This window comes from Lissotriton helveticus, chromosome 3_1 (assembly GCF_964261635.1).
Source record: "Lissotriton helveticus chromosome 3_1, aLisHel1.1, whole genome shotgun sequence".
NCBI classification, from domain to species: domain Eukaryota; kingdom Metazoa; phylum Chordata; class Amphibia; order Caudata; family Salamandridae; genus Lissotriton; species Lissotriton helveticus.
Genome location: NC_136061.1, coordinates 195,307,574 through 195,321,479, shown reverse-complemented (window position 1 = coordinate 195,321,479; position 13,906 = coordinate 195,307,574). Strand labels below are relative to the sequence as shown.

The 13,906-nt window shown below is 46.3% G+C and overlaps 1 long non-coding RNA gene across 1 annotated transcript in view; it reads left to right on the top strand.

Annotated features, from left to right (window-relative positions):
- The window catches only part of LOC144824476 (uncharacterized), a 311,586-nt gene that overhangs the window by 267,035 nt on the left and 30,645 nt on the right, over window positions 1-13,906 (top strand). The gene's annotated exons all lie outside the window — the stretch shown is intronic.

Genomic DNA, 13,906 nt, shown 5'->3' with positions numbered 1-13,906 from the left:
CCCCCCCACCAGAGACCCGTCTGGCCCCTCCACAAGCCCGGGGGGCCTTACCTGACTTTTGGACATCTTCCGAGGCGGCGCGCAGGTCAGAACGGACGCCGCTACCCCCGCCGACGCGCTCCGCACCGGCCGCCCCCCACCATGGGGGCCCACAAGGAGGTCCATTCGCCCAGCCTCGCTGAGCAGGCAAATGGCCTCCAATACACGAAATCCTCCGACGCCATGTTCACAGACCACCAAACAGGTATTCAAAACTGCCTAATGCAACATTTTGAGAAATGTAGTGAATTTAATGTAATACTAAATTAGTTAATTTCAATTGTGCAATTTAGATTCTGTCCAGACCTAGGTACAACTTTTTTAGTCCTTAGTTTTCCTTTTAAAATTCATACTTATCGGGTGCGTCAGTACAGGTGATTCAAAAGATTCAAAATAGAACTAAAGCTCCTAGAATGCACTGGCTTGTAAAAGGGGCAGCTGGGACTAAAAACATGGGATTCTCTTTGCATGAGCATCCAAAGGTATGGTACCAGAATATCGCTGCCTAAATTTAATTTGACAAAAAAATAATATCCTAAATATTGATTACAAAAATATCACCCTAATGTCGTTTACAGAAAATCTACAACCAACAGTGCAATATTGATATTGCGTTACATAATAATTTTGTTGAGGATATTCTGAGATACAGTCCACCCTAGACAAAAAAGCACTAAGTGCGTTTCACCCTCGTGGACTTTGTCCGTATGATGTTGCTTGTACTAACCAATTTTAAAAGCTGTGATTTGTGGAATCAGTGAGCAAGCGTCCTTTTAATATCACCCAGTATAGTGGCTTTAGGTGCAATGTAGTCACAAATCACCAGGCAGAAGTTAGTGGACCTCCCCGGATAATGCGATAACAACTGCTGCCATCAACACAGAGAGAAACAGCCGTTACAATGAGGTTTTTACCACGTTGTACCTTTACCATGCATTTTTACCACGCATGTTTTTAGAACGTATGCCTTTACCACGCATTTAAGGTACGTTCGGGGGTGTGGGGGTCCTACATATATATATATATACCATGTATTTGTGGTGGTAGAACTCCCTCTCCCCCAAACTTACCTTAAGTTTTATATATATATAAACAATGCATGGTAAAGGCATATGATGTAAAAGAATATACAAAACCTAAAAAAATGCGGGGTAAAAAATGCGTGGTAAAGGCATGCAGAGTATTTTCTTGCGTTGTTCCGCCATTCAACCCCACACAGATGGTGACTGGAGAGCACGTCCCCCTCTATGATTTAGGTTCAGGTTCCTAATGAGGTTCTGGCTGGAGAAGAGCTCATGGAGAGGTAGGAGTCTATCCGTCAATGAATATAAGTCAATGAGAAAATTGTCCAGAGGGGTTACCGACAGAACAATGGGAACAGACCCGAAAGACAATGAGAGGCAGGAAGCGAAGCGACAGAACAATGTGGACAGACCAGAAAGACAATGAGAGGCAGGAAGTGAAGCGGTGGCAGCAGCAAACCTCAAGTCAGAATTAGGGCTCACACTTTTCCGTTTTTACAGATAAATACAGACAGAAAACTATCTATTTTCTGGTCTGTATTTATTTTGATAACTGTCAAACACAAACACAAGGTCAGTAGGTGTGCAGATTGACAGGTAGGGAGGTTAAAAAAAAATAATGATTTCCTTATGAAGTCTAAATTAGTACAGATATACAGCTGTTTACGCTGTTCTACAATGCAAATATAGTCAGATGAGCATATTGTATTGTACATAGATAAAATATGTTCTGAATTCAAATGTGAGTATATGATCAGTTAAATAAATGTGGAAATATGCAAAATCAAAAAGGATGAATACCGAAAAACGAGCAAAACATAAAAATAAATACATATAGACATAAATTTTTAAAAAAAAGATATTGTAAAACAGGGAGCCCTAGTTATAATTTAGACGAAAGCCCCATGGTCTACTCACATGCCACACACTGAAAGGTCAAAGGCTGAGCAGTGGACCACACAATCACTTAAGGCTGTTCAGACAGCTCAAGGAGGAAACAGGAAAATGTCTCAATCCTTGGAGCACAACCTGCCTTCTGATTCTTCTGACTTGTCCTATTCATTTATGTCTGCATTTCAACCTGAGTGTCAAATTTCTGGGGTGTGACAGCTTTGCATTTTCTAGCCCCAGAGCATCCCACCCACTATATTTAAAGATCCCCAAAGGACAGCTGTGGATTTTCACCAAAAGTGGTCCCAGTGACACAACAGGAGCACTTTCAGCAAACAGGCAGAATGCCGACTGACTTGCCATGTAATAGTGGTATCCAAGAACTGTGGGTACTCATTTTGTGTTTGTTAAAGACAAAGTTCTAAAGTGGGTCTTATTGTGAAAAACAAAAAAATAAATATCCTTGAAACACTGAGGGCCATATTATGAGTCTGGCGGTCCTCGGACCGCCAGACTCCTGTTGGCGCGGTGGTGGTGGATCCAGCCACTCCTTCACCTGTGGTCTGACCGCTCGATTACGACTCGGGCAGTTGGACTGCCCTAGGACTGCTGGCTCTGCCAGGGAACTGTCGGTCCTTAACGTAGGGCTGCGGTCAGAGGCTACAATATGCTTGGCAAAATATTACGAGTTTCCTCTCTGCCAGGATTTTCATGGTGGTTGCACCGCCATGAAATGCCTGGCAGAGAGGAAACAAACGGGGCCTCCTGTGCTTCAAACATATGTGGATACACACAAGAAGGGCATACCATGTGCCCCCCCTGTGTGCATGCGGTGCCTTTATAAAAGTCATCGCCGACATTTAACGGCCACCGCAGGGGCAACCGCCATGCCGCCCGCCAGATCACTGTAAAGTAGTAATCTGCTGGGCTGTGGTGACCTTTGGCAGGGCGGTGTCGCAACGGTGAAACGCTCTGCTAAAAGGTCAGAATTAGGCCTGGAGTGTTTTCTCCCATTGTGAACAGGGCATTTTTTTCTTCTGTCATAACTTTGACTGCCATTTCAGGCATCCCAGGCTTGGGAAGAAAAAAATACAGTACTCGAAATCCTCAAATAAATAGGAAATTCACAAAATTACACTCTTGCTTCATATAGGGCAATTATGTGTCATTCACACAAATGTTTTGCGTCGGTGCATGGGAACAACCTGTGAATTAACTTAACGCGAATAGCTGCTGTTTATGTTTTTTGCACTTTTTTTTAGCGCTTAGCACATAATACACTTTTGTGTCCAAACTGAATGTTTGGACACATTGCACGCTAAAATAAAGCACAAAATTCCAACCTAGCATTTTGTGTAATTATGCATTTTTTTGCATAATTCTTCAGAAATTTTGAGTCATTATATAAAAGCATATTACATTAATTTTGCAGACCCCTCATTATGTCCCAGTCTGCAGCACGTCTTAGCCCGTCCCATTCATTTGGGGCCAGATGTATCAAGCGCTTTCCCATTTGCAAATGGGCCGATTCGCAGACTAGGCCCGTTTGCGGACGGGAAAAAGCCTTTTGGGATGTATCATCTCAAAAGGCATACGCAAAATAGGGAGTCACAATTTTTGTAAATATCAATTTTGCAAAGGCATTTAGAGAATCGCAATTTGCGATTCCCTAAATGCAATGCAGGAAGCGCTTTTCAAATTGCGACCCTGCTTTAAGGTTTTGCAATTTACCGCCAACTTCAAGTTGGTGGTAAATGGCAAATACTTAGAAAAATGCTAATTTTTGCATTTTTCTAAGTGCCATGTGGCGCACATACAGGCCCTTAGGACATGTATGTGCTCACATGCATATTTCTTTTGGCACCCTTGAAATTGCATGCACAATTTGCGAGTACCTATTGGGTAAATAAGAAATGCGTAGGATTCGCAATTTTATTTGCGAATCCTACATACATTGCATTCTGCGAGTCCCTAATAGCGAATGGGTAACATTTGCTATTAGGGACTCGCAAAATACAATGTTATTAAATCTGGCCCTTGGACTGTAGGGTTTCGGGCACAGGTCCAATCAAAGTGCATCCCCCAAGTCCCACCCCTGATAGAGTGCAGCGTGTAAGTAATGCCCCATCTGGAAAGTTCCAGGCATTAGCAGTTTTTTTTTTAATTCTTTTATTTCCCAGAGAGAACAGAACATACAAACGTAATTCATTTCAACATTGTATGAACAGCGTACAAAAAGTATAATCATTACATTTAATTGATTTCAGAAAAGCAAATTCCCGTTAGAATAATAAATACATTCATAATACATCGGAGAGCGCTAATAAACCATTGACCTCCCGATTCGCAGAGTCATTGGAGGTCTTAAGCAAGGAGCTGGACATTCCACTAATGTGGGGCTCATCCCCACTAGAATATCAAGAGCAGCCCCTCCTCCTACAAATCTGATTCCCCTGCTCATCAGAAACTAATCGGCTATCACCATCTCAATTAGGAATCGAGGGTTAACCAATCCTCATATCCTAGACAACAAGTAACACAATTAATCATGGGGAACCACACTCTTTACCCCACCTCTTAGCCCCTCGACCCTTGCATTTTGTTGTAATTAAAGAAGTCCTAGAGCCAGGTATTAAACATGCTGGATTTAATAAAGTTTAGTTCCAAGTTCCAGTTTCAAGTAAAAGAGTTAAGATGACAATAACCCCACTAGGAGTGGCCTCCCTGCCACACAGCCTGCCTGCCATAAACTGCCACTCCACACACCAGCCAGGCACCCAAGATTCTATGATGACATCAGGCATGCCAAGACTCACACTAGCTGAGCAGCAGGGAAGTCACCCAAGCTAATGTTAAGTATAACACATTTATGTAAGGCTCTTTCTTGAACATATATGCCCATTAGTTGTCCCATCCATGCCTGAATCATAGGAGGCTCTGGATTCCTTCACTCTTGCGATTAACAGTCGAGCTACTGCTACTGTTATAAGATATGTCTAAGTCAAGTCTGGCTCACAACAATGATCATATCCGAGAAGCAACTTGAGTGGACTGACACATATCTCAGATTAGAATCCTAGTCCAATTGACATATAAAAATATGTATCTGCCTCCCCTAGCTTCCTTGTTGGCTTCGATCTTCTCAAGGTCGTCTGCGGTTGTATCCATTGTAATACACTTGTCCGTCCTGCAGTCTGCCCGGTTTATTGCATCAAATAGGCGAAATCTTTCCAAGAAAAATGTGCCTGCCCTGAGTTCACTCAGAAATTCCTTTGCCTGCAAGTATTTAAAGAGGGAGGTTGCAGCTTTTCCAAAATCTTGTCGTAATTCCTTAAATTGGCATAATTGATCAGCCGTGTACAGACCCCTATCTTAATGAGACCAGAGTGTTCCCCCTGCATACCTATTACATCATAGAAGTGGATCAGGAAAAGCGGGGATCGCCACACAGGGTATACCTATTATAACATTTGATCTTCATTTATTTACAAACCCTACTCCAAACTCTCCAAGCAGTGAACAAACTCTTAAACTACACTTTTTAAAAATAGATCGGCTAAACTTGCCAAAGGAGACAACCCCGTCTGTGCTACGTTAGCCTGCGCGAGCTCATAGATAGTAGGGGCGGGTGACGGGGGTCTTCCGAAATTTTGAGTATCTATAGAAAAGCAAATTACATGAATTTTGCAGACCCCTCATCATGTCCCGGTCTGAAGCACATCCTGGCCTGTCCCACACATCTGGATTGTAGGATATCGAGCCCATGTCCAATCAAAGTGCACCCCCCAGTTCCCACTCCTGATAGAGTGCAGAGTGTTGATAATGGCCCATCTGGGCAGTTCCAAGAATTAGCAGTTCGAGTGGCTCATCAGTAAACCTGGTCACTTTCCGTTGCCACCTATATCCTTCTCTTAGGATTCTTTAAGTATTTAGCAATTTTAAATGTGCCTACTGCCCGTGAACCATATTTATTTGTATCTGACAGCAAACGCGAAGCGTGCAACACTGGGTCAGGTTTTTGGCACAATTTCTGTTTGCACCAGAAGTAAAATGCCCATTGATTAAGGGACTCCAGAAATTGGAAGAAGATATACCCGAAAACTTTTGCCCACCTATTAGTTCTATGTTCTATGAATTAGTGGTAGAACCACTGAAAGAAATAGATGGAAAATATGTCTAATATACAGTGCAAATTCCACCTAGAATCTCGTGGATATTGCACAAAAACCTGCCGGAAAGGAGCAGAAAATCAAGCAAAGTAGCGGAAAAACTAAGATATTTAATTTACCAGATAAACACATGAAAGCAGCCAGTTTTCCTGGGTTTATTCTGTTGCCCTTCACATTCATTGCTGTGTAAGTGAGTGGTGCCTTGCGTGTGTAGGGAGAAGTCAACCTGACACCTGCTTGTCATGAAATTATTGATCATGGACCGGATAGTATATCAGAACTTTCATCAGTGCCAATGGGGCAACAGATGAAAGTCCTTGGCCGTCAGCTCTCCTCCACAACTCCTATCCATTGAACCGTAATATTTACTTTCTGCTACATATCTCCTCAATGTGGAAACTTTCGTGCCCCATCCAATTTCGACTTGGGTGGAAAGGGTCAAGATCACGCTCACTCAGGATGTGATGGGTAAGGTTGGGTCTATGCAAACAACTTGGATAGCATTAAACAGTTCACACTGCAGTTTGTTACATTTCATACATTTTTCATGTGTGGCAGGGGGTGGTTTATGTAGCGATATTCATTAGACTTGTTGGCCAAGAAGCATTGTTTGGATTGGAACTGGGGCGGCTCTAGGCTCGTGGCGACCTCGGGCAGGGAGCTTACGTAGGGGGCCCCGGAAGAGGGTGTCCGGGTGGGGCAGAGCCCCCCAGAGCTCAGGAGGGGGTGGTCAGGTTATTAGGAAGTGGAACAGAGCCGGAGGCTGCCAAATCACTGCCAGGTGCCACCACACAAATATGTATCCATCCTCAGAGGATTATTATATTAAGGATATATATTGGCGTGGAGGGCCCTGGGGTTTGGTGGCCCTGTGCAGGTGCACAGCTTGCACATGCCTAAGGCCGCCACTGCTTGGAAGGCAAGAGTACAGGTGCAAAGGTCAGGTGTAAAGGTCAAGTGTAAAAGTCAACTACCCAGCCACTAGGACTTGGCGTCTGTGCATGAGCCAACTTGGAGAAAGCGATATGTCTGATGAAAGGGGTATTGAAAAAGAGGCTGCGTGCACCTGTAAGAGGCTGTTTCATGATGTTCCTATATCAGTAATATTTTGCTGGTACACCTCATGGCCTGCAGAATTTCGGCCACATTGATGTCTACACACGTCCTATTTAGAGTTTTGTGGAAGGGCCGCTACCCTGTCACTTGTATAACAAGTGTATTACAGTCTCTGTCTCCGGTGTTGCGAGGAGAAACTTCCATCAATGATGGTAAACCCTAAACCAGGTCCCAGGAATCTTTCCCTTTACACTGCGACGATGAGGAAAGGCAGGGGGCGCGCGTCCCCGGCGGTGTGAAGGCGCACGTGGTGGCGGGGGGGGGGGAAGCCTGCAGCCCCTTCAATCAAAGCCTGGGTTTCGCGCGCGTGCGGCTCGTCGCTACGGTCCTTGCAGCTTGGGTGACCTCCTTCCTATCTCTTCCGAGCAGGCGCCCAGCAGATTTGCATATTAATTTTGCCTTTCCACCTTCTCTGATGCTGAGCGCGATGTGAGGAGTTTGATTAAATGACTTCGAGGAAAAGCAGTGGCTGCTTGAGAGTCACAATGATGAAGGTGAGGAGAAACCGTCCTCCATACCTGTCATCTTCTTGGGGTCTGTGCCTCATAGTCAGGGCGGGCAATCTTCAGGGTGGAGTCAGGGGGCCTGTGCGCTGGAGGGTCGCCATCACCTTGGCCCAATCACTGCCCTTTCCTCTCAGCCAATCAGCTACCACAACATACACGTTTCTTCTCGTTTTCGGTACCCTGCGCCCTGATGCTGCCTGTGGTGCTGCATACGCTTTCGCGGTCCTGGCACAAATAATAACACTTAACGCTAATTACAAGTGCGAGGAAACCGCCTTTATGACACGGTCCTGATACCACGGGATGCGATAATTACCGGGCCCCGAATTACCGCACCATTATGATATTTTTTACCCTGATCATGAATGGGTCAGACCTGAAAAGATGGGTGCTTGCGCACAGATTTCTGTATGGTTTCACCGGCTTCCACAACTTCCCCTCCCCCAGGTACATTTTGCCTGATTTTACCAGCTAAGTGTTTTTATGGGGAAAAGTCGACTGTGCAGGTTTTCCCGCACAACCTTTGCTCCCACTGGAAGTTACTGGCTGATTCAGGATTTACTTGAAACATGTAAAGCAGGCCTTTGTCTGAGAGCATTCGATGCAGGGACAGAAAAAGCCAGTAGCTGGTGTCGTAGTTAAACAACACAATAAGCACCCCCAGATTTTATTTTTAATTCAATTGTTTAAATGTGTTTTTTTTACCTTGTTGTTTTCTCCCAGGATTTTTTTTGTCCAAGTGGAGAATACAAATACATTGGTTTGTATGTTCAAATGCACATATCTGCACCATTAACTCGTGTATGTTCCACCCTACGGAAAATCCGACTGTTATAGATTTACAGCAGTACTCCTGGAATTCTCCGGGAATTAAAGTTATAAATATACTACAAAAGTAAGAGAAAACCCAGGACACTGGATTTATGACTTGTCTCAGTCCTAGATCTGTGAACACATATACACAAATTTTAGTGGCTGGTGGTGCTCACTAGCTCCATTAAGTCTGCCATTTCCCTGATTCAGGTATCCAGGACCCTCTCTTTGTATTTTGGGAAACAATGGGCACGTGACTAAACCCATGGACGGGCAAAGACCTCCTACCCATCACCCAGGGCCGGCTATAGCAGGGCCGGACAGGCCTTAGTGGGCACCGGGCGGTTCCCCAGTGGGCCGCCAGGGTGGGGGGTGCTTTTAGGCCCCTGGGGGGCCGTTTTTGTTACCGGGGGTTGGTAATATTGCCCCTCTGTAACAAAATCAGCCGAAACCAGCCCTTGCAAACAGCCCAAATGCACCCTCCTCACAGCAGGGGGGGCCAACCGAGCAGTTTGCCAGGGCCGGTTTCGGTTCCCAGTCCGGCCTGAGCGCTAGGCATGGGCAATGTGGGCAGCTGCCCAGGACCTCACACTCAGCCCACCAGCATGGGACCCGCACCAGTGCAACACACCGCCAAACCTCTTGTGCCCCTGCCGATCCCACTGAAGAAAGTTGTCTGTTTGCAATTGAGTTTACAGGAGGGGGCCCCCTCCTTGGCCCTCTCAGGGTTGGTGTGGGGAGGCCTGCGAGAGTGGGACACTTCATCTTGTGCCAGTTGCAAGGAGACCCATTTTGTCCTGCAATTAGGCCTCCTGCTTGGCTGCCCATTGAGAGACACTGCAGGACACCCATTGTCAGCATTTTACCGTCCGAACAGTTTTAATGCTCGGCCCCCAAGCTAGTCTCACACCTTCAGCCCAATATGAGCTGTAATAGAGGTGTTTGTAGGTGGCAGGGAGGAGAGCTGCGACACAGGAGGAGTCTGCACAAAGCAGCTTCTGGAGCACTGAAGGTGTCACTTATGTAAAATAGAGGGGCCTCACATTTTCCCCTTTGCCCGGGGCCCAAAAAATCGTAGAACCGGCCATGCAACCACCCCCCACTCAAGACCAGGATACACCAATCGATCTCCATATCCCTAGACCTGCTAACTCACATGATGCCATCGCGTGTCACATGATTTCAGCTCCCTTCATACGGTCACACAATGAGAAACCAAAATCACACAGGGGAGGAAAGACGAGTTAGAAATAACTGCACAAAGTGTCTTTCCAGCTGGTCGTTGGAGGCAGTAAGCAGCCAATGTTTTTTGTTGTTGGAGGGGGGGGCAAAGAGGGTGGTGGGCTTGGTGGAGGGCTGAGTACCTCTTAAGTAGTGTCAGCACAGGCCATGTCCCTACAAGTCCTTGCCCCCTATCCTCACATGGTGAAATTAATTTACATATTTAAGTGTCTGCATTACCTATGCGAAACTAGCATTGTCACATGCACAAGCAGATTATTCAGCATCAGCACCAACATGAACCTCAGCATCTTTTCCAAGGCCACTGGAATCATGTAGTAGGCGAGCGCCAAATTATGTGGCAGAGTTGACTAAATTATGCAGCAAGAAAAAGCAAATTATGTGGCATAATGCAGCACATTTTTTGATAGTGTCATTTATTTTGTATTTTTTTTAAATAATGGTAATAACATGTGGAAAATATCTCCCCTCATTAGTACTTCTTTAACAACTAAATGCAGAAATAAGCAACTGAAAGATAAGCAGTTAACCTTTGAGAAGGGTCTCTACTATGCACAAACACATTTCACAACATTTTTAGGAATGTTTAATCAGTAGGAGTTATTATCAAGTTTTTTGAGGGGTTAAACATTGCACATTATGCAGCGCATTATGCATTAGGTAGCAAATCCGTTGCTATGCAAAACAAATCAGCAGCTGCAGAATTGCCTTCTTCCTGTGGTCCTGCCTATAACACACCCACAGCAACACCAGGACTAAAACCAACATCATTGACTCTGGGACTGAGATACTGGAACATGGATTCTGGATCAGAGTCACAAATGCTCACACTGGGGAAGGAGAATACTAACCCCCTGACACTTAGAAAGGGAGTCACTGAGAAAGGGACACAAAACGCTGACACTGGAACCGTGAGAAACAGACCAACAAAGGGGAAGAGAGGCCAAACCACTGACACTGGGGCAGTGAGAAATAGACCGACAATGGGGCAGAGAGACAAACATGCAATCAATCATTCAGGGTTTGTGAAGCATGCTACTCTCCCGTGAGGGTCTCAAGGCGCTGGGGGCAGCTCTGTTGGGGTCATTGAAAGAGCTAGGTCTTGAGGTACTTCCTGAATTGGTGCAGTGTGTGGCTCCTTCGTAGGTCAAGGGAGAGTTCGTTCCAGGTCTTGGCTGCAAGGTGTGTGAAGGATCTTCCACCTGCTCTGGTCCTGTAAAAATATGGGACGGTAGCTAGGGAGAGGTCTGCTGAGTGGAGGTTTTTCTTGGGGGTGTCAAAGGAGATTCGGTTGTTGAGGTATTGAAGTCTGGTGTTGTGGAGGGCCTTGTAGGTGTGTGTGAGCAGCTTGAACGTTATTCTTCTTTCGATGGTGAGTCATTGAAGGTCACAGAGGTGTTGAGTGATGTGGTTCTGCTGTGGGATATCGATGATAAATCTGGCTGCAACGGTCTGGAGTTTGGTGAAGGAGGTTTTTGTTGATTCTGGCATTGAGGGAGTTGCCATAGTCCAGTCTGCTGGTAATGAGTGCCTGAGTGACGGTGTTCCTGGAGTCAGAGGGGATCCTCTTGAACGTCTTGCGGAATATGCAGAGGGTGTTGAAGCATGCAGAGAATATTGTGTTCATCTGGCGATTCATGGTTAGTGATGAGTGGAGTATGATGCCGAGGTTACGTGCATAGGCCGCTGGGGTGGGTGGGTTTCTGAGGGCAGGAGGCCGCCAGGTGTCGTCCCATGCAGGGGGTGGAGCTGAGGATAAGGACTTCTGTTTTCTCCGAGTTGTGCTTTAGGCAGCTGTTCCTCATCCAGGTTGCGACGGCTTTCATCCCTTCTTGGAAGTTGTGCCTGGTGATGTTGGGTTCGTTGGTGAGGGAGATAATGAGCTGGGTGTCATCGGAGTAGGAGACGATGTTGAACCCATGGTTTCTAACAATGGTTGCAAGGGGGGCCATGAAGACGTTGAAGAGTGTGGGGCTGAGGGAGGATCCCTGGGTACTCTGCATCTGATCTCTCTTGGTTCTGAGAGGAAGGGTGGGAATCTTATTCTTTGTGCTCTGTCTGAGATTAATGATCGTATCCAGTCTTAGACATTTTCTTGGATGCCGTCGTTGTGGAGCCTGGTGGCTAGTGTGCAGTGGGAGACGTGTCAAAGGCTGCTGATAGGTCCAGGAGGATGAGGGCTGCCATATGGTGTTCAAGGAGGGTGTGAATGTCGTCGGTGGCAGAGAGGAGAGCAGTCTCTGTGTTGTGGTTGCTGCAGAATTCTGATTGAGAGATGTCTAGCAAAGGAAGCAGTGAGATGGGCCTGAAGTTCTTGAGGGCCATTGGGTCTGCAGAGGGCTTCTTTAGGAGGGGGTTGACTTGGTGCGCTTCCAGTTGCGGGGAATGTGGCTGTCTCAAAGGAGCAGTTGATAGTTCGGCATAGCTCGGGTGCGATGGCAGCAGCGGCCCTGTGAAAGATATGAGGTAGGCAGGGGCCAGAAGGTGCTCTTGAGTGGATGCTCTTCATTGTCTTTCAGGTGTCTTCTGTGGTGAGATGGGTCCAGGTGAGAAGGGTCTGTTGGATGGCGACGTTAGGGGTGGGAGTTGAGATTGGGGCGGTGCAGTGGTCTTGGTCGTCGAAGTTGTCTACATGCATCTTGATCTTGAGGTGAAAGAAGGAGCTGAGTTTGTTGCAGAGGTCTTGGGATGGGGCGACATCGGTTGTTTCGCTGTTGGGTTTGGCAAATTCTTGTATAAATGCGAAGAGTTCGTTGGAGTTGTGGGCATTAGAGAGGATTCTGTCTTGTATGACGTTTTTCTTTGTTGAATTGATGAGTTGGTGGAGTGCTGTGATGGCTGTTTTGTAGGCGGAGCATGCTTCCAGGGTTTTGCTGTTTCTGCACTTCTTCTCTAGGCATCGGCAGGAGCGCTTGGATTCTCGGAGCTCCGTGGTGAACCAGTTGGCCTTCTTGGAACAGTGAAAAGCTGACCAACAGTGGGGCAGGGAGATCAAGCATTGACACTGGAACAGTAAAAACCTGACCGACAGTAGGGCAGAAAAACTATACCACTGATACTGGAACAGTGCAAAACAGACCAACAGTGGGACAGAGAGACACAAACACTCACAGTGGGGAAATAGAACACTAACATCGTAACACTGAGAAATGAAGATACTGCAACATAGACACACAAACAATGGTAATGTGGAAGTTAGAAACACACTAATAGTTAGACAGGGACACCAACCATTGACCCTAAGTGGCTGCTTCCAGATTTGGGTGGTGGGACAGAGGGGGCAGGGGAGATAAGGGACAACAATGAAGATAAAATAAAGAAATAAACACTCACCTCAAAAGGCCGTCCGCCACATCTCCTTCATTCTATGTCCTCTTAATCTTCCTGCAGTCTCGGGGGCAGCAGGAAGCACCCAACCAGGCTCCCCTCAGCCAATCACAATGCTGCAATGTAGCGTTGTGATTGGTCTGAGCTCCGTGATCGGCACTCAGACAGGGGCTTGCAGGCTTTGCATGTTCCTCACCAGGCTGCGTAATGCAGCTTAGTGGGGAAGATGCAAAGTGCGCATGACTGTTTGGCTGGGCCAAGATGGCCGGTCAAGCAGACATTTCCACTTAAGGAGGACAAAGCACTCCCCCCCCTGTTGTTCCCAGCCCTTCCCTGCCCAGAGAGCCACTGACTGCAAAGGAAAACTCCAATGATAACGTTAGTTATTATAATTTTAGTTTTCCTCTTGTGCAGTGGGGCGATGAAATGAAATGAAAATTATATTTGTATAGCGCATAGACTACCCTGAGGCCTCGCAGTGGCCTTGTTCCTCTGCCATAGCGGGGAGCGGCCACTGCCACTGCTACTGGACAGGAAGATACAGACATGGATGCTAGAATAAGGAAGCATAAACATTGACACTGTAACAGAGCGACACTAGTTCTAGGATACTGGAATAGGGAGTTTCAAATCCTTAATGGAATAAATGTGTGTGGGTGGCTCTTCAAATGAGTGGTTTGACACTAATGGTATTGTATTATTTGTATAGCTCTTACTTCACCTATGTGGAGTGCTGAAGTGCTTACCCACGTGGATAGCAAGCTACACTATTGTGGCTTCA